The sequence below is a fragment of the Quercus lobata genome, chromosome 4 (assembly GCF_001633185.2).
Source record: "Quercus lobata isolate SW786 chromosome 4, ValleyOak3.0 Primary Assembly, whole genome shotgun sequence".
NCBI lineage: Eukaryota > Viridiplantae > Streptophyta > Magnoliopsida > Fagales > Fagaceae > Quercus > Quercus lobata.
This window is the reverse complement of record NC_044907.1, coordinates 935,044-959,636: the sequence shown is the minus strand read 5'-3', so window position 1 is coordinate 959,636 and position 24,593 is coordinate 935,044. Positions and strand designations below refer to the sequence as shown.

The following is a 24,593-nucleotide window of genomic DNA, read 5'->3' as shown; positions in this document are numbered from 1 at the left end:
TTTCTAGAATTTTCTAGAATGTGGTTTTATTTCCTCGATTTTAGATATTATTAAGATTTTCTAGTCAAATTTAAATCCTTATTTGGTAATATGTGTGTCTAGCATTGCATTAAGGGAGAGTTGAAGAGCTTTATGGAGATGTAAAAGCTTTTTAGCAAAATTTGTCATCTGTTTGCATTTTGTTTTGTTTGTGTTTTTGTTTTTTGTTTTTTGTTTTCTTTTCTCTTTTTTTTTTTTGGGGGGGGGGGGGGGTGGGGGGAGATAATTTGGTAGTTGGGAGATGGGGAATTTGAAGATTGTGTTTCTTCATTCAAACACCATGAGATGTCAACCGATTGAACTACAAGACTTTTGAAGGTTTGACATTTTGTTAAAGAGTTTTTACCTTAAAAATAGCCTTTAGCTAAGCTAAGACCTAGAGCATTGGTAATTGGTTACCTAAAATAGGGTAAGAGATGAAAATATGGTAACTCGAACTTGTTCACAAGCTACTTTATTCGCTTATTCTTTCCTTACACATATAGCGAACAGTACAACGAATTTTTTTACCCCTTCAAAAATCTATTCTAATAACTTACAACTAAATTATAGTTGCAACTTTATTATTTGAGTTAATTAGATATAATAGTTTTTGTTTATGAACTTCTAAAAATCAGATTTACCAACTTTTTAGTGTCAATAATTGAAATAGGCTATTTATACTTTCAATAAATCCATATCATATCATATACTATATATAATAGTAGAAGCTGAGAGAAAGTGGAATCCTACAACTAAGGCCGTGCTGACAAATAGGATAACTGCCTATCTAAAATTCAAACACGTTCCACTTTAAAAAGTGATACATTATCTATACTACTATTTAAGGGGCTTCCCCTGTTTGGATTCCACATTTTTCATGCCTAAGATACCCTCATCATACCCACTTACAAGTTTTCAACTACCGAGGATAGATATGTAAATTAAAACTCCTACACTTTAAAACCACAAACTCACGTACGCTTTACAGTTTCTATCTCACTTTCTCTCTCTCATTCTTCTTCAAATTAAAGACATTTAGTTTAGCTCTACATCATCTTCTCTTTTTCTTCATATTAAAGATATTTACTGTCAGAGGCTTCAACAAATTTTCAGGTTCTATCTTTTGCAAGTTCCTCTTTGTTTTCTTTTCTTTTGTTTATGATTGACTTTCTTTAAGTTCTACCTTTTTTTTTTTCCTTATATGTATCACGTTAATTCTTTTTTTTTTTTTTACCCTTCTTCTTTATTTTAAAATGTAATTTTGAAATAAATGGTTCCTTCATATACTCCACCATTGTACTTCTTAATGAATTGTCATTTCATGTTGTAGGTATTGTGATCTAAAGACAGGGCTGTCTTATGCTACAAAAGAAATATTCAAAATCATTCTCCAACAGTTAAACAGTATGACTTCCCTTACCTCTTTTAATAACCTTTGTTTACATTTTAAGAAATTATAACCATGATCACCTCATGAATAGATAGTGAGTTTTTTTAAAAAAAAATAAGGTCAACAATGTCCATCACTCTCTTATTAGGTTTTTAATTTTATTATTTCTTAAAAAAAAAAAAAAAAGGTTTTTCATTTTATCAAGAGGTTAACTACAATTATCTATTTCTAACTGCATTTGCACTAAATACATCCAACTTTATCAAAAGGTTAACCACAATCATCTACACGTCTATCACTACTAAACAGCTACTAAATTTTTTAATTTAGAATGAATTTTTTTTTTTTTTTTTTAATTTGTGTAACTTTTATGTATATCTAAATTATCCAATTAAAGTTGTCTACATCTCAAAAAAAAATAAAAATAAAAAAGGGTTATCCATCTCAAATTTATGGGCCCACATGCATTTGGTCATCAGGTGGGTTCAAGAAAAAAGAAAAAATCGTCAATACCAACGTGCATGTTATTAAAGAGAAGTTGTAAATTTTAAATTTGATAGTAAAGCAGTTTCTTAGGAGTAAAACATGGGAGAGTGGAATGCAAACAATTTTTTAGGAGTAAAATGTGGGAGTGGAATTCAAACGTGTTAAGATTTTTTTTTTTTTTTTTTTTACAAAAAGTGGGATTTTTTTTTTTCAAAATAAAAACGTGGTAGATAATTTTTTGTTAAAAAAAATTATAACCATAAAAAAAAAATACATTTATGATTATCCGAAAACGTGGTATTGATGATTATCACTACTAACATTTTCGGATAACTACTATTTTATTCAAATGTTTGCTTTATTCTATTTCTTTTTTTTTCTTTTTTTTGGGAGAAGAATTTTCTATTTCTATTTGAATTCAAATATTTCAAACACAAACTCTAACAAACTTAAACTATTATCTTTAACAACATATACATTCAAACGTTGGTTGGTTAATTAAAGTTTTTTTTTTTTTTTAAATACTTGGTTTAACCCTAATTCTTTTATCTCTCTCAGGTTCACGTACGCACAAACTTTTTGGATTGCATTGAAGAGTCATTGGAATGGAATATTAGATAAGTTCGGGTGAGAGACTTTACAAGAATTATTATATGTATTAAACCTCACATAAAGTGGTTGTTATCTAAGAAACTGTTGTAAAAAAATTTCTTTTGTAATAGAAACTATATTTCTTTTGTATACAATTAACGTGTATCTCTTGCCATAAAATTTTCAAATTAAGCTTTTATTTACTTATGTTATGGATGTGTAGTAAATGACTAAATTTTAGGATTAAAAATACTACATTTTACGAATAGACAAAAAATGATAACTGTCATACATAAAATTTGAAAAAAAAAAAAAAAAAAAAAAAAAAACAACAACACCATCAACAACACCAAAAAAAAAAAAAAAAAAAAAAAAAAAATGAAAACTTGAGATGTTTAACGTGGGATAGAAAGTGGAAATTTTTTAAATAGCACATAGATAGAGAGAGAGAGAACGTGAGAGACTTTAAAAGAATGTAATATTAGATTTAAAATTTTTTTCCCTAAAATTTAGCATTTTATTTTCTTTCAAAATCAATTATGTTAGTGCCTAAATATAAGGATATGGAAGGAGAAATTATAGTAGTAGTTTTATTTTAGGAGTCTTTTTTTTCCAAAATATGGAAGAGATTAAAAAAATAAAAAAGGAAAACATGAGATGCTAAAAAGTAGGATTTTTAAAATAGTAAATGGATAGATGTGTGTATATATATATTAAAAAAAAAAAAGACAAAGTACAAGATGTAAATACTTTGAATTTTCGAAAATGAGAAAACAATAAAAACGATTTCATTTTTCATTAAAAAAAACGTATTATTTATTTCAAAAAGTAAATTAAAGATTAAATTAAGAGAGGAGTATATACTTAGTTTAATGCTTTGGTCTAAATTTAAAGTGCGATTTTGAGCAATAGTACATGACAAGAAATGATAACTGTCATATATAAAATTAAAAAAAAAAAAAAAAAAAAAAAAAAAAAAAAAAAAACAACAACATCAACAACACCAACAAGGTATTAAAAAAAAAAAAGGAAAACTTCAGATGTTTAATGTGGGATAGAAAGTGGAAATTTTTAAAATAGTACATAGATAGAGAGAGAGAACGTGAGAGACTTTACAAGAATGGAATATTAGATTTAAAATTTTTTTCCCTAAAATTTAGCATTTTATTTTCTTTCAAAATCAATTATGTTAGTGCCTAAATATAAGGATATGGAAGGCGAAATTATAGTAGTAGTTTTATTGTAGGAGTCTTTTTTTTCCAAAATATGGAAGAGATTAAAAAAAAAAAAAAAAAGGAAAACATGAGATGCTAAAAAGTAGGATTTTTAAAATAGTTCATGGATAGATGTATATATATATATATATATTAAAAAAAAAAAAACAAAGTACAAGATGTAAATACTTTGAATTTTCGAAAAAGAGAAAACAGTAAAAATGATTATATTTTTCATTACCGAATAACGTATTATTTACTTCAAAAAATAAATTAAAGATTAAGTTAAGAGAGGAGAATACACTTAGTTTAATGCTTTGGTCTAAATTTAAAGTGCGATTTTTTTAAATAGTACATGGAAAAGGTACTATTTAAATAATGGAGTGCATGATCAAGCAATATTGAACATGTAGGCCATTGATGAGTATTATGTGTAGTGAAATAATTTTTCATCACACCCTAGACTTTTTTTTTTTTTTTTTGTGATTGGAAAATGTAATAATCCAAAATTATAATAAATGTTCTAAATTAACTCTTACACGTTAGCCATCTATCAGTATGTCCCACGTAATTAAGGGTATTTTTTTTACGGATAATTAAGGGAACTTTAGTAAAGAAGAGATTAAAAAAGTTTTAACGTAAAACAACAATATTTTTCTTTTCAAACTTCAACGCCTCTTTGTATATTTGTTTGATATTATATTTATATCCGGTAAAGTAAGAAATTAAATGTACATTCAAATCCTTTAAATCATCACCTCCACAACTCTCAACTTCTAAACTCACTAAGCCACTTCTTCTCTCTCTTACACTTACACACAGACACATAAAGTTACAAACAGACACATTATTTTCTCATCCAAATTAACCAAAATGGCATGATTTTTTTTTTAAAGTGTGTGAAATGAGTACGAAAAATTTAATCTAATTTTAACTATAAATAAATGATTTTTTGAAATAAATTAAACATTTTCTGAATTATATTTTCATCATATTGATCTAACAAATCATAACCTAAAATAATAATTTAATAATTTTAAGAAGTGTAACTTATTTCTCCTATTTTACTAAAAATTTATTACAATCACACATATTATTACAATTCTTACATGTGATTAATTTGTTCAAAATTAGTTCACTTTAATGAGGTTTTAAAACACCCTGTTTGTGACAAGGAAAAATCTATTGATTATTGTGTATGTATGCGCAACGACCACCATAAATTTAATTTAATTTTATGTAGAAATGAGTTCGCAAAATACATCGGCGGTGAATACCGATGACATAGAACGTCGTCGAGAACAATGGAGATATTATGCTCGCTTGAGAAGACAACGAGAAGACAATGAAAGCAGAAATATTCGATTGGCAAGACGTCGTGCTAATTACTCAAGACAAAGGCAACAAACTTTAGGTGGTGATCACATTTTAGTGGGAGGCCCAACAAATTTAAATGAAGAAGATGTTGTACATTCTAATTCAACATCAACAAACCCATCACTAATACCACCTAATCACGAGGATGGACGAAGTCGTCGGCTTACCCATATCCGTAACTTGGCACGCAATATGCCAGTTGAGCATAGGGCTATGCAAGAAGTCAGTGGTGAGATTATAGTTTAAGCTGTTTAAACATTCTTCATTGATTGGAATCTTATTATTTTGATAAAATCCGTAATCTCTGGCATGTTAATTGTATGTCAATGTATACAAAGATACTAAGTCAATGTTTATAATATTAAATTTAGGTCTCCCTCCAACCTATCCAACTATAATGGCGAATGACTTTGAGGCTGGATCAAGTCATATAAATTCTAATGTTACTACTGGTAAGTCTTATATAATATATTGATAAAGCTTTAACCATATTTTTTTATATATAATTACACCAATTGAGCATTTTATATAAATACATTGCAGTTACAGAAAGAATTGAAGGAGTTGAAAATATAGTTGAGCAAAACCAAGGGGATGCCTATAGAGAACAAGGTTCGTTACTCAATGTCACCATTTTTATCCTCAATTTCATGTTTATATCCTTCTATAAACATTTCATCATTATTTTTTATATATAATAACACCAATTGAGCATTTTCTATAATTACATTGCAGGTGTAGAAAGAACAGAAGCAGTTGAAAATATAAATTGTCAAAATCACGGGGATGGCTACAGAGAACAAGGTTTGTTACTCAATCTCACCATTTTAATTTCAATTTACATGTTTATCATTATCAATTTTATTATTTGTTAATAAGCTGCATATTTGAAACATTATTAATATTTTAATATTTTAATATTTTTCTTTCACAACTATCATAACACTCTTTATTACTAATTTTTTCCTCAAAATAAAAATTAGGTGTTGACAACATGTTTGATGGTACTGCAAATGTAATAAATTGTATGCGAGGCAGATACAATTGTGCAAAGGATTATAAAGAAGGTATACAGACCATTAGATACCAACTACCACAACCAAAGACATGTTACTTTTGTAATGCCCGTTTGTTCCATCGAGAGACATCCTCGATGTGTTGCAAGGATGGAAAAATATCCTTACCCAACATACCAATTTGTCCTGAATTTAGGGAGCTCATTTGTGAGCAAACACCACGAGGCAGACATTTCAGGCAATATATACGGTTTTACAACAACATGTTTGCATTTACCTCAATGGGAGTACACGTAGATGAAACCATGACCTTCAATAGTCGAGGAATATATACATTTCGAGCCCAAGGTGCCATCTATCATAGAATTGGTAGTCTTTTACCACATACACCTCTAAGTGTACGGCATCTACAATTATATATCTACGACACTGGTCTTGAAATACAACGCAGAATGTCTCAATCTGTAGAAGCTCATGAAGATATTGTGCAACTTATTCAAAGGATCTTAGACATGCATAACCCATTTGTGGAGAAATTTCGTCAACTATCTCGAAGTCCAAATTTACATTAATGTAAACTTCTGATTAAAGAACAACCTTTAAACCAACCTCAATATTGCCTTCCCAGTGCTTCCCAAGTGGCAGCTATTATTGTAGGAGGAGAAGAAGCTGGTCATTTAAGTGGTAGAGAAATTTTGGTTCAAACATTTGGTGGTAATTTGATCAATGTTCAAGATACAGCAGGATATTATGATCCATTGCAGTACCCAATACTTTTCCCATTTGGAACATATGGATGGGATATCAATACACGCGACACTAATAGAAATAAAGTGTCATGTCGTGAGTATTATGCATTCATCTTTCAGGTAACAGTTTTATTATTTTCAATTTTTTTTACTTCAAAATGCCGCTTACACTATAAAATAATTGAACCTACATTTATTTTTACTAATGTCCAAGATTTGCGACGATGCTCTATCAATGATTTGGTATGGAGGACGCCTTTCACAATAGTATGTTGTTGATAATTATGTAAAAATTGAAACACACAAGCTTAGGTGGTTTGAGCACAATCAAGATTCTATTAGGGCAGATCTGTACCAAGGCCTACAAGATGCTTTCCATGAAGGAGAGAGTGATACTGGTAATGTAAATTTTACACTTGAAATTTACATTATCTTATTAATGGCAAATTGGTAGGAATATTTATTAATGACCCAATTTTTTCACCTTATATTTAGGAAATGTTGGACATAGAACCATTCTACCTTCATCATTTGTGGGAAGCCCACGCGATATGATCCAATGATTTCAAGATGCAATGTCATTGGTTCAAAAGTTTGGGAAACCAGATTTATTCATCACAATGACGTATAATCCAGGATGGGAAGAAATCCAAAATGAGCTTTTACCCGCACAAACCGCACAAGATCGTCCAGACTTGCTTGCAAGAGTTTTCAAATCAAAATTTGAAGAATTGAAAGATGATATTGTGGTTAAAGGGGTTCTCGGAAGAGTTATTGTATATGTGCAAGTCTTTGAGTTCCAAAAAAGGGGTTTACCACATGCACACATGCTTATAATTCTCGATGAAGATGATAAATTGCATAATCCAGAGGATTACGATCGAGTTGTTAAAGCAGAAATACCGTGTAAGGAGGAACAACCTCAGTTACATAAAGCTGTACTGAAACATATGATACATGGTCCTTGCGGAGTACAAAATCCAAGATCACCATGTATGAAAAATGGGCGATGTAAAAAAGGATACCCAAAGCCTTTCTCGCCAGAAACCTACCAAGGCAATGACTCATATCCTGTTTACAAACAATATGATACTAATAATCCCGTGCCATTGAATGATCATTGTAGGATTATGGTAGACAATACTTGGGTTGTTCCATATAATCCTTGGTTACTGCTAAAATATAATTGTCATATTAATGTTGAAATATGTTGCAGTATCAAGAGTGTAAAGTACTTATACAAATATGTGTATAAAGGCCCAGATCGTGTCTCTATGGAAGTTAGACCAGGCCCAAATTATGATGAGGTCCAACAGTATGTTGATGCAAGATGGGTATGTGCTTCAGAGGCATGTTGGAAGATATTTTCTTTCCCTATGTATCGAATGTACCCTGCCGTTTTTCGTTTGCAAATTCATCTTCCAGATAGACAACAGGTACATTTTAGACCACATGAACCAATTGCTAATGTTTTGGAGCGAAGTAAAAAGACAATGCTCACTGAATTTTTTTATATGAATACAATTGATCATGATGCACGAAATTATCTATATAGAGAGTTCCCTGAGCATTATTGTTGGGATTATAAAAACAAAACATGGACACAAAGAAGATCTCATAAAAAAGTAGTGGGCAGGGTATATACTGTTTCACCATTTGATGGAGAGAAGTTCAATTTGCGTGTTCTTCTTAATCATGTCAAGGGGCCAACAGGATTTGACGATTTATTGACTATGAATGGGATAACCTATCCAACTTTTAAACAAGCAGCTGAACATAGGAGTTTACTAGAGAATGATAACAGCATACGACAATGTCTACTTGAGGCAAGAGACATTCGAATGCCGTCAGCTTTAAGAAGATTGTTCGCAACAATATTGATATTTTGTTTACCAATTGGAGTAAGAGAATTGTGGAATGAGTTCTATCCATATATGATAGAAGATTACCCATCAACATCTGTTATAACAGAGACACATCGTACAAATAAACTTCTCAATGATTTAGAGGCATTACTCTTGCAACATGGAAAGCATATTACAGAGTATGATTTGCCGATTTTAACTGGAGAATGTGACAATGATTCAACTATATCAAGACTCATACAAGATGAGCTAACTATTCCTAATATAGATGAAGAATTCACTTTAATTGAGAAGTTGAATAACGACCAGAGACTTGCATATGAGACAATCATGACAGTTATTGATCGTAACGAAAGCATGATATTCTTCGTCGATGGGCCAGGGGGAACTGGGAAAACATTTTTGTATCGCACAATATTGGCAGCCTTGAGAAAAGCTGGTCACATTGCAATTGCCACAGCTACATCTGGCATAGCAGCAACATTACTCCCTGGTGGAAGAACAGCGCATTCCAGGTTTAAGATTCCTTTAACTCTAGATGTTTCATCTACTTGCTCAATAAGTAAACAATCAGACTTAGCTGAGCTTATTAGACGTGCCACGATAATAATTTGGGATGAAGCCCCAATGGTAAATCGACGTGCACTCGAATCTTTAGATAGAACATTTAGAGATATTATGGAAGTAAATTTACCTTTTGGTGGGAAGGTGCTAATTTTGGGTGGAGATTTTCGTCAAGTACTTCCGGTTGTTCCAAAGGGTACAAAGGCAGAAATGATTGATGCATGCATAGTCAAGTCCCCGTTATGGAAAGATGTCAAAGTGTTACATTTGAAGCAGAATATGAGGTCTAGCAATGATGAAGAGTTTGCTGAGTACGTACAACACATTGGTGATGGGAATGAACCATATATAATTGATGATTTGATTAAACTACCCCCTTCAATGGCAATGCAATGGGAGGGTTAGCATTCTATATACAACTTGATTAATCAAGTTTTTCCAAATTTACAAGACCATGTCAATGATGCAAGGTATATGGTTGATAGAGCTTTGCTAACACCTATAAATGATGATGTTGAACAACTTAATGCAAAGATAATTTCTCAGTTTCCAGGAGATGAGTTTACATTACATTCTTTTGATGAGGTTGAAGGAGATACACAACATCTATATCAACAAGAATTCCTAAATTCTATATCTCCAGGGGGTTTACCACCACATATATTAAGGCTAAAAAAGGGTGCTCCAATTATGTTGTTGCGCAATATAGATCCAAAAGCCGGATTATGTAATGGTACAAGATTGATATGCCGTGGATGTTTTAACAACGTAATTGATGCTGAAATTTTGACTGGACAATATGTGGGTACACGCATTTTTTTGCCAAGAATCCCTTTGAAGACAACAGAAAATGTACACCTGCCATTTGTAATGATCAGACGACAATTTCCTGTACGTTTAAGCTTTGCACTTACAATAAACAAAGTGCAAGGTCAGACAATTCCAACTGTTGGAATTTATCTTCCTGATCATGTTTTTAGTCATGGCCAATTATATGTGGCATTGTCAAGGGGAGTCTCCCAATCCACCACAAAACTATTGGTGCAAAAAGGCAGAATACTTGAGGAGGAAGGTGTTCACACAAGAAATATTGTGTATAAAGATGTTTTGTTCCCTTCATCATAGATATTAATTAACAATTGAAAAGAACTGTCTTATATATAGATTTATTTTAATAATTTACAAATTTTAATGGTTATACTATCTTCATTTTAATATTTCACTCTTTGAAGTTTTTTATGTATACAATTAATTGGTAACAGGAAGAATGCCTAACTCAAATGTGAGGATTGAGTCCACTATGCTAAATAATGGAGTGCATGCTGTTCCTACTGCTCATTGGGAGAAGTGGAAGGATGATCAATCAATATCGAACATGGAGGCCATTGATAACAAGGTATATTTCTTTCTAATGATATCTTTAATCAGCATCATTTCTATTGTTTTATCAAAATTAATATTAAAAATGTCATGTTGCGAATGGGTTAGGTTCGAAAATTGCAAATTTATTCACCTGGTTGGGGATTCACTGTTCGAGCTGACAAGAAAGAGCTTTGGAGAGAAGTGAAACGAGTTTTAGAGTCACAAGAATTGGAAAGGTTTGTTATGCTATTTTTTAAAATAGGAAAATAACTAATTGATAATTTTAATATACAAACATTTTTTTTCCTTCATTTTGAAGGACCAAGAACAAAGACAAATAACAAATCGCTGTCAAGAGCAATGAAGTTTCCAACATCCATAAGAATAAAGACAAAGGAAAAATGAAGGACGATGTGATCTCTAACACTCATGCCAACAGAGACAAACGGAGAATGAAAATCAAGGACAATGTGGTTTCCAACATCAAAGAGCAAAAAAAGATACGAACAAAAAAAATCAAGGACGATGCAATCTTCAACACCAAAAACAGTAAAGACAAACAGAAAATGAGAGTCAAGGACGATGCGATAATAAAGCAGGTACAAAACATTGCCACGTCTACTTTAAAAAAAAAATTATATAGTTTTTAAATTAATTTTGGTAATTAAATGATAGTTCTTCAAGTCCCAAGCTGAAGTAGACCATTTCACATACATGGAGCTATGCAATATCATCACAAGGTCAGTTCAAATATTTCATTTTACAAGTTTATGCATGATATTTATAGTGCTTATCATTATTATGTACGTTTTAAAGTCTCTATTAATAACACAAACTAACACATTTTGTATCATAGGTTCATGGCAAATGCTGCTGGAAAGCAATTAGAATGTGAAACAAATAGCATTGCTCCACCAACTTCTCCACCGTAGTCATCATAATATTAATAAGTTCACTTATTCCATGTTTCAGATGTAGTGCATTATTTTACAGTTTTATCATAATTGCTTTTGGCAAGGTCATCACATGTATTTTGTAAGTAGTCTTATTGTTACAGTTTTATTATGCATTTTCAATATATGAACTATTTATGAGATTTATTTAGAGGATCTTTTTTTTCCTCCCCCTAAAGGTTAATACTAAATTATTGCATTATCTCCCAATCAATAATACGTTGATTACTGCATAATTTTTTTTTTTTGGGCAAAAATGGATAATAATTACGGAATACTAGAGCGCGTGCTCAGAGGCTCTTTTATTTTTTGGGTAAGGATTAATTTAAAGCATTTATTATAATTTGGGATTATTACATTTTTCAATCACAAAAAAAAAAAAAAAAACCGGGGGTGTGTCATGTGTGGAGAAATAATTTTCCAATCACAATAATTTTTCATCACAAAAAAATCTAGGAGTGTGATTGGAAAATTATTTCTCCACACATGACACTCATCACACCCCTAGGTTTTTTTTTTTTTTTTTTTTTTTTGTGATTGAAAAATGTAATAATCCCAAATTATAATAAATGCTCTAAATTAATCCTTACCCAAAAAATAGAAGAGCCTCTGAGCTTGCGCGTGAGCACGTGCTCAGAGGCTAGTATTGTTTTAAAAGCTACAACACCGTTTGACTGTTTTTTTGGTATATTAAAAAATAAAAAACCCAAAATAAAATAAAAAACACGTTGCAATTAAAAAAACCCTAGCCATCTTTTGTCATCAGACTCCACTGGACATTTTCTCTCTCTAAAAGAAAATGCCTACCGATACTGCGGCACAGAGGAAGGGAAAAACTTGCGATCTAGTGAAGATTCGTATGGCCGGCCATGCCATCCCATGCCAGACTTAGACAATCAAGCCATATTGTGATGCAAAGAAACGGAAGAAAAAAAAAATTAGAAACTGCGATCCAGCGGAGAATCGTGCGATTAAAGGTTTCTCTTCTTTCTTTTTTTCGTTTCCTATTGGATTTTCTTTCTTCATATGTTTGTTGGTTTGAAACACGCTATTTTGATCTGTGTGTATATGGATTTGCACCGGAGAGGTGGAATTGTGGGTGAATCTAAACTTTCGATCGGGCACTTTCTCCTTCCCTCTCTGTGTCGCTAGGTTTTTTTAGTTGCAAGCCTTTTGTTTATTTTGCTTAAACCGTTTTTAATAAAAAAAATTAATATATATTTATACATGCACAAAGCCCATATGTTCTGTTTTTAATTTTAGATAGTGGGGTTTTTTTTTTAGAGATCCATTTGGGCATTATCTATGATTCAGGTATTTTGGTTAGATTGGTTATGATTTAGGTTTTTTGGTTAGGAGTAGTTTTGTTTAATTTATGTAAATAGACGGGTTAGAATTGGTTTAATCTCTTACTCTTTGCTATCAATTTAGGGATTTGAGATACGGAGGTAGAGTTTGGCGCAACTCCGTGACTAACCGAATCGGAACTAACAACAGACCGACGAAAGGTACGTATCAATTTTCTGTGTTCGGATATGAACTTAAATTCAGATGTTCATTCTCTTTCTTTAGATGTTTTGTTGTGAATATTAATTCTTACGGCATGATTTGCATTCAAAAATGCATAATAGTGAAAGCTTTTCAAACTTGACAGAACCAAATCACAAATGCATCCTATATAGATCCCTATCACTTTTTTAATCTCTGTGCTTCTGAACGTTCGTTTGTTTAATTAATGACTTTTCAAGCTCTTTGAATTGCTGCCTCTCCTCTCTTTTTACTGTTTTCTCTAGCAGAAAATGAAAAACCCATTTCTTTTTTACTGTTTTCTCTACTAGAAAATGAAAAACCCATTCCTTCTTTGATATCTAAAATTTCAAATACAGTTATAAATCATTTTGTTCATTTACTCTATTCCTGTTTCAATTGGCTTTGATTTGCATGTTTTAGCCAACTTCTGTCTTTACAAATTGATTTCTTTAGCCAATTCTCTCTTCTACTTAATTTACATCTTTACTACTGCTTTTTGTTATTCGAATTTGAATTAAAATCCGGATGTTTATTCTGTCTCTTTCAATGTTTTGGCCTCAGATTATAATTTTAGTTTTTCCTACTTTATTAATATTATAATCTTTTCCAAATTGGAATTATTATATTCTTTGATTATTTACTACCTTCTTTGAAATTGAAAATTATAGATAATACTAAACAAAGGTGCACAATGTCATCAGAGACAATCTAAGTCATTATTTGTTCTGCATTCATAGGGATAGGTAGTTGGTAAAAGAAAAAACGGCCAAATAAAACCTCTCCCTCCTTCCAATTGTTAATTTGACACCCATTCTGTTTCGCTTCTTTTCTGTAGCACCTATATCCAAGGTCAGCATTTTGTTACTTGATGTGTTATACACTTTATTTTGATGCTTTCTTTTTGATTTATTGTAATCCTTTTTTTTTTGGGGGAGTGGCATCATGGGGTTTAGTCCTTGAATATGTGTAGGAAAAAATATGTTCGCCGTTCAATAATGGTTGATTTCTTAGCATTTAATTTTTTTCAATGTTTGTAGGTTTTTCTGTTTGGGCTGCTCTGAATAAGTATATGATTCATAAAGTACTTCATGTTCACATAATTCTTCATATGTGCGTGCATCCAGCCTTTAGTGTTAGTTTTTGAGTTTTTATTTAAAATTTTGCTTTGCAACTTAATGAAAAGATAAAAAGAAGGTAGTGGGCTGATTTTATATTGATGAGTAAATACTGTTTTGTTGCATTACTGAATCAAGATTTAGGGTCCGTTTGGATGGAGGAGTGGAAAAGTGGGAGGATGGAAAATTGTGGAAGGATAGAAAAGTGAGAGGATGGAAAATATTTAGTTTTCCCTCTTGTATGTTTGGTTGGAGGGGTGGAAAAGTGGGAGGGTGGAAAACTCTTTTGTTTGGTTGGAGAGAAAAAGGGAAGGATGAAAAATGTAATTTATATAAATTGACTATTATACCCTTGTTGTATAATATGTAAGAAATAAATTTATGTATACTTATTACATAATGTTAAATTTATCACATCACATATATAAATTTATATTATTATTTTTCTTATTATAATGTAAAAATTAGATCAGGTCATATTTGACAAAAAAAAAAAAAAAAAAAATTCAGGTCACATGAAAAAAAAAATGTTCAGGTCACGTGAAAAAAAGAAAAAAGAAAAAAAAAAAAAAAAGGAGAACGTTCAGGTCACAAAAAAAAAAAAAAAAAAAAGGAAGAACGTTTCAGGTCTCAAAAAAAAAAAAAAAAAAGAGGGAAGAAGAAGAACGTTTCCAGGTCACGTGAAAAGAAAAAAAAAAAAAAGGAAAAAGGGAAGGGAGGGCATTACCGTAAAACTACCTTAGTGCAGTTTTTCCCCCCTTGCTTTTCCTCCCAATTTGGGAGGAAAAAATTTGTGGGCCCAGGGAGAAAATTTTCTCCCTAGTTTTCCACTCCCTCTATTTTCTTCCCATTCCCAAACAGTGGAAAACTGAGTTTTCCACCCCATTTTCCCTCTTATATTTTCCATCCTCCCTATATTCCACCCATCCAAACACAACCTTAAGGTTAGGCTACATTTTTCCCTAATTTCCTTCTTTTTTTTCCCAATTTCTTTAGCTCTGTTTTGTTTAGTTTCTTGAACTGATTATGTTCTGTTGATGGCTGCATGCTAAAGGATTACTAAATCAAAGCTTTGCCTTTGTTGTTTTTCTTCTTGATATTTATTTTAACTATTATTTTTTTATTGGTATATATCTTTGATTTACTAGAATGCTTATTTTGTTTTTGTTTTATTTTTTTGGAGCATCTTATGCTTTCCTTTTGCTTTAATAATAATTTCTCATATATTTCAAAATTGTTCTATTAGACTTTGTTTCTTTTAATTTTCTCAGGCTGATAAACTTAATTTATTGGCAGGTTTTCTTAAATGTTGTTGTGGTTAGATTTGTTTATTTTCTTAATTTATTTGTTTTTATTGTGTATGTCTTTGTGTTTTGGATTGAGTGCTTATAGATGCTTTAATTTTATTCATTTATTGTATGAATAGAAGATTACATAATAATGGGTGAAAAGCTTCATGAATTCCATAACTTGGATGTGTGTATAATCTAAAATTTCCAATTATTAACTCCGGCTCTTATATATAACTAGCTTATAACCCACACAATGTGCATGATACTTTTATCATTCTTATCATTTTGACTCCTACTCTTTTCAATTCCATACTAATATGATAAAATTTATTCAATTTGTCATTGAAGTTGGCTTCATTTTTGCCTCCACTGGTGAAAGAAAAATCGAAATAGATACTTATCAAAGAACATTGAACCATATTTAAAAGCTGATAGGTGTTAGTGATCACAATGAAAAGATGGAGAATTTTCTTTTACATATTAATCTGTATTAGTGCTTTTTAAGTATTTTCTTTTGGTTCAAACACAAGCTTCTAATATGTGAGTGTATATTTATGTTAAAGCTCCTGATATATATTGATCATAGATTAAGAAAGGTGAATGAAGAAAAGCACCAGCTATATTGACCTATGTTGTAGATAGATACCTTAATAAAGAAAGGAGGAGGGTAATGATTGTTGTTTATCGATTTTTGCTGAAAAGTTTACTACGTATAAAAGAAATTGCATTTTCTTCAATGATCAAAATGAAACTCATGTTTTCAACTTGAAAGATAGTAGCTTTAGAGATTTACAGAATATCCATCCAGCTTGGCTTTTCTCAAATTTGCTTTAGGCATATGTAAGGTAGTACACTTCCAAAGTTTCTTATTGAGTTAAAATAAAGGAAAACATTATGAAAGTGTATGTAAATGATGCTGACAAAATGTGAATAGGTACCGTTTTGCTGCTGACAAAATGCATCCATCTAGGTCTTCAACACCAGTTGATGGTGCCCAGTTTGTTTCACCTGCGCTGATTCAATTAAAATCTGCCATTTTAGAATCTCAAGGGAGTCTATTACCTCCACAAGTAGCATTTACTTCAGTTGAAATTGAATGTTACAGTTTTTTTTTTTCCCTTTGATTTGGTTATGAACTAAGAAATATAAGTTAGTTTTGATTTAAGCTTTTGGGTTGGGTTATTTGTATAGTGAAAAGGCATGTCTGTTTTATTTCAATGTAATTTGTCAGGCTCCTAAGTAAATACCACCAAAGTTCAAAATGTGAAGTTGTATTTCTATTGTACAATTTTATTATATTTTCACTTTGACACTTGATTTGCTGTCATTTTTAACAGCATGATCAAATGATTAAAATAAATAGAGTGAGAAGTATGATGTTTTGAGATTTGAATACAAAGTAGATTTACTCGCTAAGCTGACCATTATTTTAAGTGATGTGTGTTCGACTATCTACATAAGCTCATTAGATTATTGTATATGTAAAAAATGCTGTGTAGAGTCATTTTTGGTGAGTAGGCACAGTTTTGTTGCTAGCAAAATTGAAATTGAATGTTACAATTTTTCATTTTTCATTTTTTAATTTTTTTTCTCCTGGGTTGTGATGACTGAGAGTCTTTAGAATGTATAGTGATAATAATTTCTCTTCTACTTATGAGATTTCAAATGATCCCGCGCATTGCGCGGGTTAAACACTAGTATATATAAAAGCAGAGACCTCATTCAAGAGAGCATGAGGTTCTGCCATGTGGCACACTCTATAAAGAGAATTGAGATACTCTTATGCTATATTAGAGATAAGAACAAATTTAAAAGTGGAGACTCTTTATTTGGTTCAATAGTTTTTTTTTTTTTTTTTGAGAATATTAAATATTTTTAACACTTACATGGAAAAAGGGGAGAAGATATTAAAGAAACTTACAGTAGTATATATCCAAAAGGGCTTAACTCTTGAATATAAAGTATAGACTTTAAACCTTTTTAACTCACACTTATTTTCCAATGTGGGATTTACCTACTGTTTTTTCTTTTGAGAATACTAAATATTTTCAAGACTAATTCTTGTTACATTTTGTATTCAATGTTTTAAAATTACTATTTATTTCATTTGGTTCAATGTTTCAAGACCTTCCATCTCTCACACACACAAAAACTCTTTGCATTTCCATTCATCATTTTCACTTTTACTCCTTTATATATACATGTCCATAGCCTTTCATATCATCCTATCTCAAATACACTTAAGAAAAAAAAATGATGTCATTTAGCTTTAACCTTTCAATGACGCCTACATAACTCCAACGTTGTAGTATCATTTGATTGTAACCCGTATGAGTAGGCTATGACCAAGGAAGGGGGCTTGCGTTTTTTATTTAATGACGGTAGCTTACAGTTTTGATGTTGAAGTCAGACATTGTAGATTTTGTGAAGGTTATGATTCACTTGGAGTCTTTGGGTGTTTGAGATTTTGGTTTGGGAAAGTTATAATTATATTTTATTTTAGAACTAAAGAAAAAGAAACATTTTAATTGATTATTTATGAAGTTAGCTTTTTTTATTTATTTATTTTTTTTTATAATAAATTTTGTGTTAGAATTCATAATTTGTAAGTTTCTTTGTATATAGCCATAGTGGTAAAAAAAAAAAAAAAAAAAAAAAATCCATGGTGACTTAAAAGTATTTTTGCTTTTTTTTTTAAAGGATACAAAAGTCCAACTAAAGTCAATTGAATTTTGATATCTAAAAATATTTTTTGCAAATTTCTCTTTGTTTAATCAGGTTTTCTTTATGTTGATACTTACAAATGATTTCCTTAATTCCATTGAGATAATTAATTGGGTGTTTATGATCAAGGTCTCCATATTTGGTTGTGAGAATAGAGTGATTGACAAAGTGTTTGGTAGATTGCTTAAATTTATGTAATTTTAGGATATAAAAATATTTTATATTTTGAATTCTTATTTGTAGATTTCAAAATCATTTAATCAGTTTGAAAAATAAAATCTACTTTTAACGGTAAATATTATAATATATTATAATCTTACAATGTTATACAATTTTTTAAAATAAATTATGAATTAAAAAAAAATCAAGTGCAAAGTATTTAACAATATTGTGGGCAAACATAAATATTATACAACAAAATAAGTATTAAGTATTATATGTAGATTTTAATATACATAAAAATTATTTCAAATGAAATTGTAAAGTAGTCTGCACATCGCGTGAGATATCATCTAGTTTCATATAATATTTTGATATCTTATCAATTTATTTACAAACTTACTTACTCTTTGGCCAAAAGTGTGATGCCGAAAAAATGTGAAATTGAAATACCTCTTCGAAAGGGGTTTTGTAGAGGAGGCAATGCAACAATTCCAGAGAAGAGATATCTTTTCTTTGTTTTAGGTACAATCCCAACTTTGTATTTAGCCCCATACTGTATATTTGAAAGAGATTTTTGTATACGATGTGTGAGAATAATTTTGGGTATTGAGATTTGGGTTTTGTAAGAGTGCATCTATACCATGTTGTATTCTCTAAATCTTTTAGTGAAATTTCTTCTTGTCACCACCCATGGATGTAGGTTGAAAGCCGAATCACATAAATCCTTCGTGTTCTCTCTTTGGTGTGTTTGTGTCTATTTTTCTTTCTACTTCTCTTTGTTTCATATAATTTTTTTTGGAAATCTTTCTAAAAGCCACATTCCACAATTAATCTTGAGTGGGAATGCTATTCTAAAGGTCATTTCCTACAACAAATCGGTAATAAAGTTTTGTTATTATAAAATACAAGTAAAATGCGTTTTGTCAAATGATTAGCCAATTATATAGAAAATATGACCCTAACAAAGCAAATACTAAATGGTAATTAAGTAACTAAAGGCTAATACCAAATATTTTATTAATATTTTTCCTTCCTTCTCTCCCTACGGTTTTCTTTTGTATTTCCCTTTTCATCTCACGCTAGCTAATACATGAATGTAAAAATCCTAGTTAATACCAAAGTACATGTTTAATATTGTTAAAACGATATAGTTCATGAACTTCAAAAATCCTAAAAAATTAAAGAATTAATCCCAGAAATCAAATAAGTGTAAATCGTAAATCATCTTGAAGATAAAAATCCCAAAAAAAAAAAAAAATAAATAAATGATATAACCCCACAATTACTATATACCACCACCACCACCACCACCATGTACATTAACACATCCATCTACAACAAAGTAAATCATGAATCATCTTGAAGATTAAATCTCAATAAATAAGAATAAAAAACAATATAATTCCACAATTACAAGACCACCACCACCATGCACAAACCCACAAAAAACTCAACAGTTGTGTGGTAGAATGAAAAGTCTCTACCTGGTTAAGCAGGAGTTGAGGATGCAAGAAAAAGCAAGGCGTAGGATAGGCTCTAGCATAGAAGCTCTTTATGGTCATCATGAAAAAATTTAGGCGTTCTAGGGCTTTTGTGTTAGGAATAATGTGCGTGTTCTCCTTTTCTTTCTGTGAAAGAGGCCAATCGTGTTTCTTTTTTAAAAATAAAACTTAATTGAGAAAAAAAAATACTAATTTGGAAAATTGTGGAGCTAGCAAAACTGACGTGGCAACATAGTATGAAGTCAACAAAAAGTCAAAAGTTTTGGTTTTATAGTATATATATATATATATATATATATATATAGACTAGTTGCATACTCACACAATGTGTGAGAATATATAATTATTATTTTGAAATCTGGTATAATGTATAATTTATTCTTTAAATTTTATTGTAGATAATTTGTTCTCCCTAAAAATTAAATAATTTTAGAAGTTATTTATATTTTTTTATTTTTACAAATATATAATTTTATTATTTTTGGTGTTTTTGATTGATGTTATTCTTTTGTGAAGTGGTCCATATTCTTCTAACTATTGTAATTGTGCATTATATTTTCCTAATTTATTTTGGTTCTACTAAAATTTTTAAGTTTCAAAATTTTCATTCTCTTAAGGAGATTATCATGATAATCAAAACTTATCACATAATTACAATTGATATTACTCAAATAATTGATAAGCCCATTCAAATATATAGGCATATAAATTTTGTTTTGATATAAGCTAAAATTTTCACTTCCAAAATAAGATTAATTCAAATAAAAATCAAAATAAAGTTATAAAAGGGAGAGAGAGAAGACTTGTGATGAGGAACTCAAAAAACACAAAATCATAATGTATCAATTAAAAGTAGAGATATTAAAAATATAAAACTTCATCAACATAAAGTAGAGAGAGAGAGAGAGAGAGAGAGAAGTGGACCAAATAGACCAAATGGACTGAAATTGACCGAATTGACTGAAGTGGAATGAATGGACCGAATTGGACCGAAATGTTAAGCTGATGTGATTCAATAGAAGAGTAACAACAGTAAGTGAACGTTTGGATCCCACGTCCACGTCCATGTTTTGCGTTTCTTCTTTTTAGTTTTTTTGGCTGACCAGCGCCTCTTGCACTGTTCATGGGACATGAATAGTGCATTAAGGCAAATGAAATGTAACCCACACATGAACAGTAACTTTTTTATTGTTTTTAATTTTCAGTTTTTAACAAAATAAGCGGTATCCAAACCCACCCTAAATGTTAGGATTCAACTTTTAGATCTTTTGTAGATTGGGTATCAGCACTCCTACTTTTACAACAGCTGAATTGCTTTACTATCTTCTTTCCTCGGTCTCCATGGATGGTATTCTAATATATCAGTTCATGCATTTATTTACACGGGTTGTGGAAAAGCTGATAAGCAAGTGGAAGCTCAGTTTTGTGATAATAAATGTGTTATATTCCCCAATGATTAAACTTTGTCTACAATACCACGCCTTTGTAGTTCAAAATTATCCTAATATTGCCTTGATATGCAACGTGTTTCCAGTCAAGTGGTTGGTTATATACCTGATGTTCTGAATTGTTTGACCTTTCTCTCCGGTCCTTTATGAATGTTCTTTTTGCACCTTGTTAAAACAGCTAAGTCTATTCAGTTGTAAGAATGATCTTACAGCATAGCACTTCATGGCACATATGACTGAGTGCCGGCCGTTCACAATCACAATTCACAAGGTCATTTTGGTAACAATAAGATCATACCTTTTATCATGATTAACTAGTTGAAGAGATGAAGATGCTGACAAGTGACAATGTCATTGAACTTGAAGAGATGATTACTTGAGTACAAGCTTTTGTGCCCTTAAATGTATTGCGTGTTGCTGACATTGACTTGGAATTTTTTTAAGCTTTAGCATAGCACAGGCAACGCCTATATGGCATATTGGTATTACAAGAAGATATAGTTAGGATATCATCTATCTACAATGTGAATCTAGAGTAACTTATACTGGGCTGCCTAAACAAATTCATTTTGATTTCTTGTGACTCATGAAGTCTGCATCTAATTGCATATATATTGTATTTATAATATATATTTTTGTACTACTATATACTACAATATCCCCCCAAATTGCCACTATAGATGCCTTTAATAATTAGCCACCTACAATTAACTATCAAACTTCCATTCCAGCCAGCTCAGAAGTTGATTGGCAAATTCAACACCCTCATTGCCAATAATAGAAGTTGACATTGACTCTGTCTATCACATTATTGGTTGACTTGGCTCGCTAGACTCAACATTATAAGCTTGGTTTGCACTATATGAGTTTAATACTTCAATTGCACAAACCAATTCTGAGAGATCGGAAAGAGAAAGTGGTAGGGGAATAAGTGAGCTACATGGGTATAATGAATGGCCAACCTGAACCTGAAATTCACCATTTCAGCCACCAACATCCATTACAGCTCTCCAACCATCTGCCACAACAGACCCTAAACTTAGCCTTGTGTTCAGGCTGCAAACTCGGATCCTCTGGATCGATTTACTGTTGCACATTCTGCAGCTACTTCCTCCATATCTCATGTTCGCAATTGCCTCAGCAAATTACTCACCCATTTGACCAAAAGCATATCCTTTCTCTGCTCCCAAAACCTTTATACCCAGAAGGATTATTCAACTGTGTTGCATGTGGGAATGAAGGTAATAGCTTTTCCTACCATTGTGGATTGTGCAACATCGATCTCCATACTACTTGTGCTTCCATGCCATTAATGCTTAGTCACCAATCCCACTATCAACAGCTCAATCTCACATTCTCATCTCCTGATGATAACAAAAGCTTCTCATGCGATATATGCATGGAGCAGCTGGGGCTCAAACAGTGGCGCTACCGATGTAGCTTGTGTGATTTTAATGCTCATTTGGGCTGTGCTACAGAAAATCCAAGACCTCCTCTAACCCAAAACCGCGTAGTTCCAGCTAGTGATCATTATCAGGTTCTTGGAAATCAATCTCAAACAGGACCTCTCATGCAAAACTATATGGCTCCAAGAGCTGGTCCTCAGTTTCAAACAAGGTCTCCTGTGCAAAATCATGTGAACTATGCCCACCAGGGTTCCTATGGATCTGTTGGGCCTATTGGAAGTAGGCAGAGAAATGGTATGCTGAACCAGGCAATTAAAGGAATTTCAGAGAGTTTAGGCTAGACATTGGTGCAAGGACTTCCAAGTGGTGGCGGCGGTGGCAGCAATGGTGTTATGAATACTTCTGGAGGCGATGGTAGTGATAGCGAGGGTGGTATATTTTGGGGATCCACAGACAATTCTGGTGGAATAAATGGGACAGATAGTTATCAAGATTATTCTAGCTTTTAAGATTTACACACATGAATTTTACCCAGTTTGTTGTTTGCTCTTGTTTTGTCATTGTGAATGAGTAAGTTAACCATTGTGAGAATAAAGTTGACGTGATCATAGCATGTGGCAATTAGACAGACTTGATGATAGAAGCTTGAAGTTAAGATGCAAACAAATGAAGCTTTGGAATCAATTGCGACTAAGTACTTTCCACTCGATTTATTATAGCATAGGGGGGTATGAGCTGCTAGAAATGAATAATTATAGGACTATATATGTTGTAGCCTCTAGCCTCTGAAGTGATTAATTTTGAAAATAAATCTAAAATGTCGTCCAAAATTTATGTTTGCTTTTTATGATGATTATTTGCCAGTAAGCATAAACAATCATGTATTTATCTTATGAGATGGGATGGGATGGATGATGGATGAGGATTTGTATTTCTCTTTGCCTCAAACGCAAAGAGGTAGTAAAATTTCTGTTTATATAGTTCTTTTTTATTTATTTATTTATAAGACCCTCAAAATGTTCTTAAATCGATTTGCTACAAGTTGGTGACATGGCACATGAAGCTTTAAAAAGTTTAGTCACACTAACAATTTCATATTGTTCACACAACTATTGTGGTAGCATATTGTAATTGGTGTATGATAGACGTAATGTCATAATAGGTTAATAAAAATGACGTTTTACCAATCACAACTTATCATCATAATAAGTTATGAAACATTTTGTGTCTTATTATTGCTAAGGAAAATTTTGCTTTCAAAGTTACAGTTGGAATTTCAAACTAAATACGCAAGTGACACTACAATATCCCACATGAGATGAGGTGATGTAGGGTTGTTATCACCTTGTAAAGTTGCTATTGTGGGTTGATTGGCATTGTTGGGTCACCGATTTACCACGTTGGACCCCTATTGTGGGATGAGGGCAATGCTAATGGTTGTGGGTGGCTAATACCTGTGGTGGTTAGGGGGAGGGGGAGGGGGAGGGGGGTGTGGGAAAAAATATATAAAACGAATTAGTTATTTTAATAAAATGAGGAGTACAACATAGAATATACCTTATAACTTTGATCAATTATCATTTAAGTCCGTTAAATTTAAAAGTTTAACATTTTTTTTTTTTTGATCAATTGACAATTTAGTTCACTAAGTTATAAAATTATCATTTTTTGGGTATAAATAATTTAATTAAAAATGTCTAATTTTTTTTTAATCCCATTTAAAAAAAAAGGTTTTTTAATGTAAAAAAATATGAAACAACATCGTTTTAAGAGAAGTAATAAAAACCTTTTAAGGGAGATCAAAGTGATTGAGAGAAACTAATATA

The 24,593-nt window shown here is 31.3% G+C and overlaps 1 pseudogene; it reads left to right on the top strand.

Annotated features, from left to right (window-relative positions):
- The first annotated feature begins 7,464 nt into the window (after nt 1–7,464).
- LOC115988085 lies at nt 7,465–23,108 on the top strand (annotated as a pseudogene).
- The last annotated feature ends 1,485 nt before the right edge of the window (nt 23,109–24,593 follow it).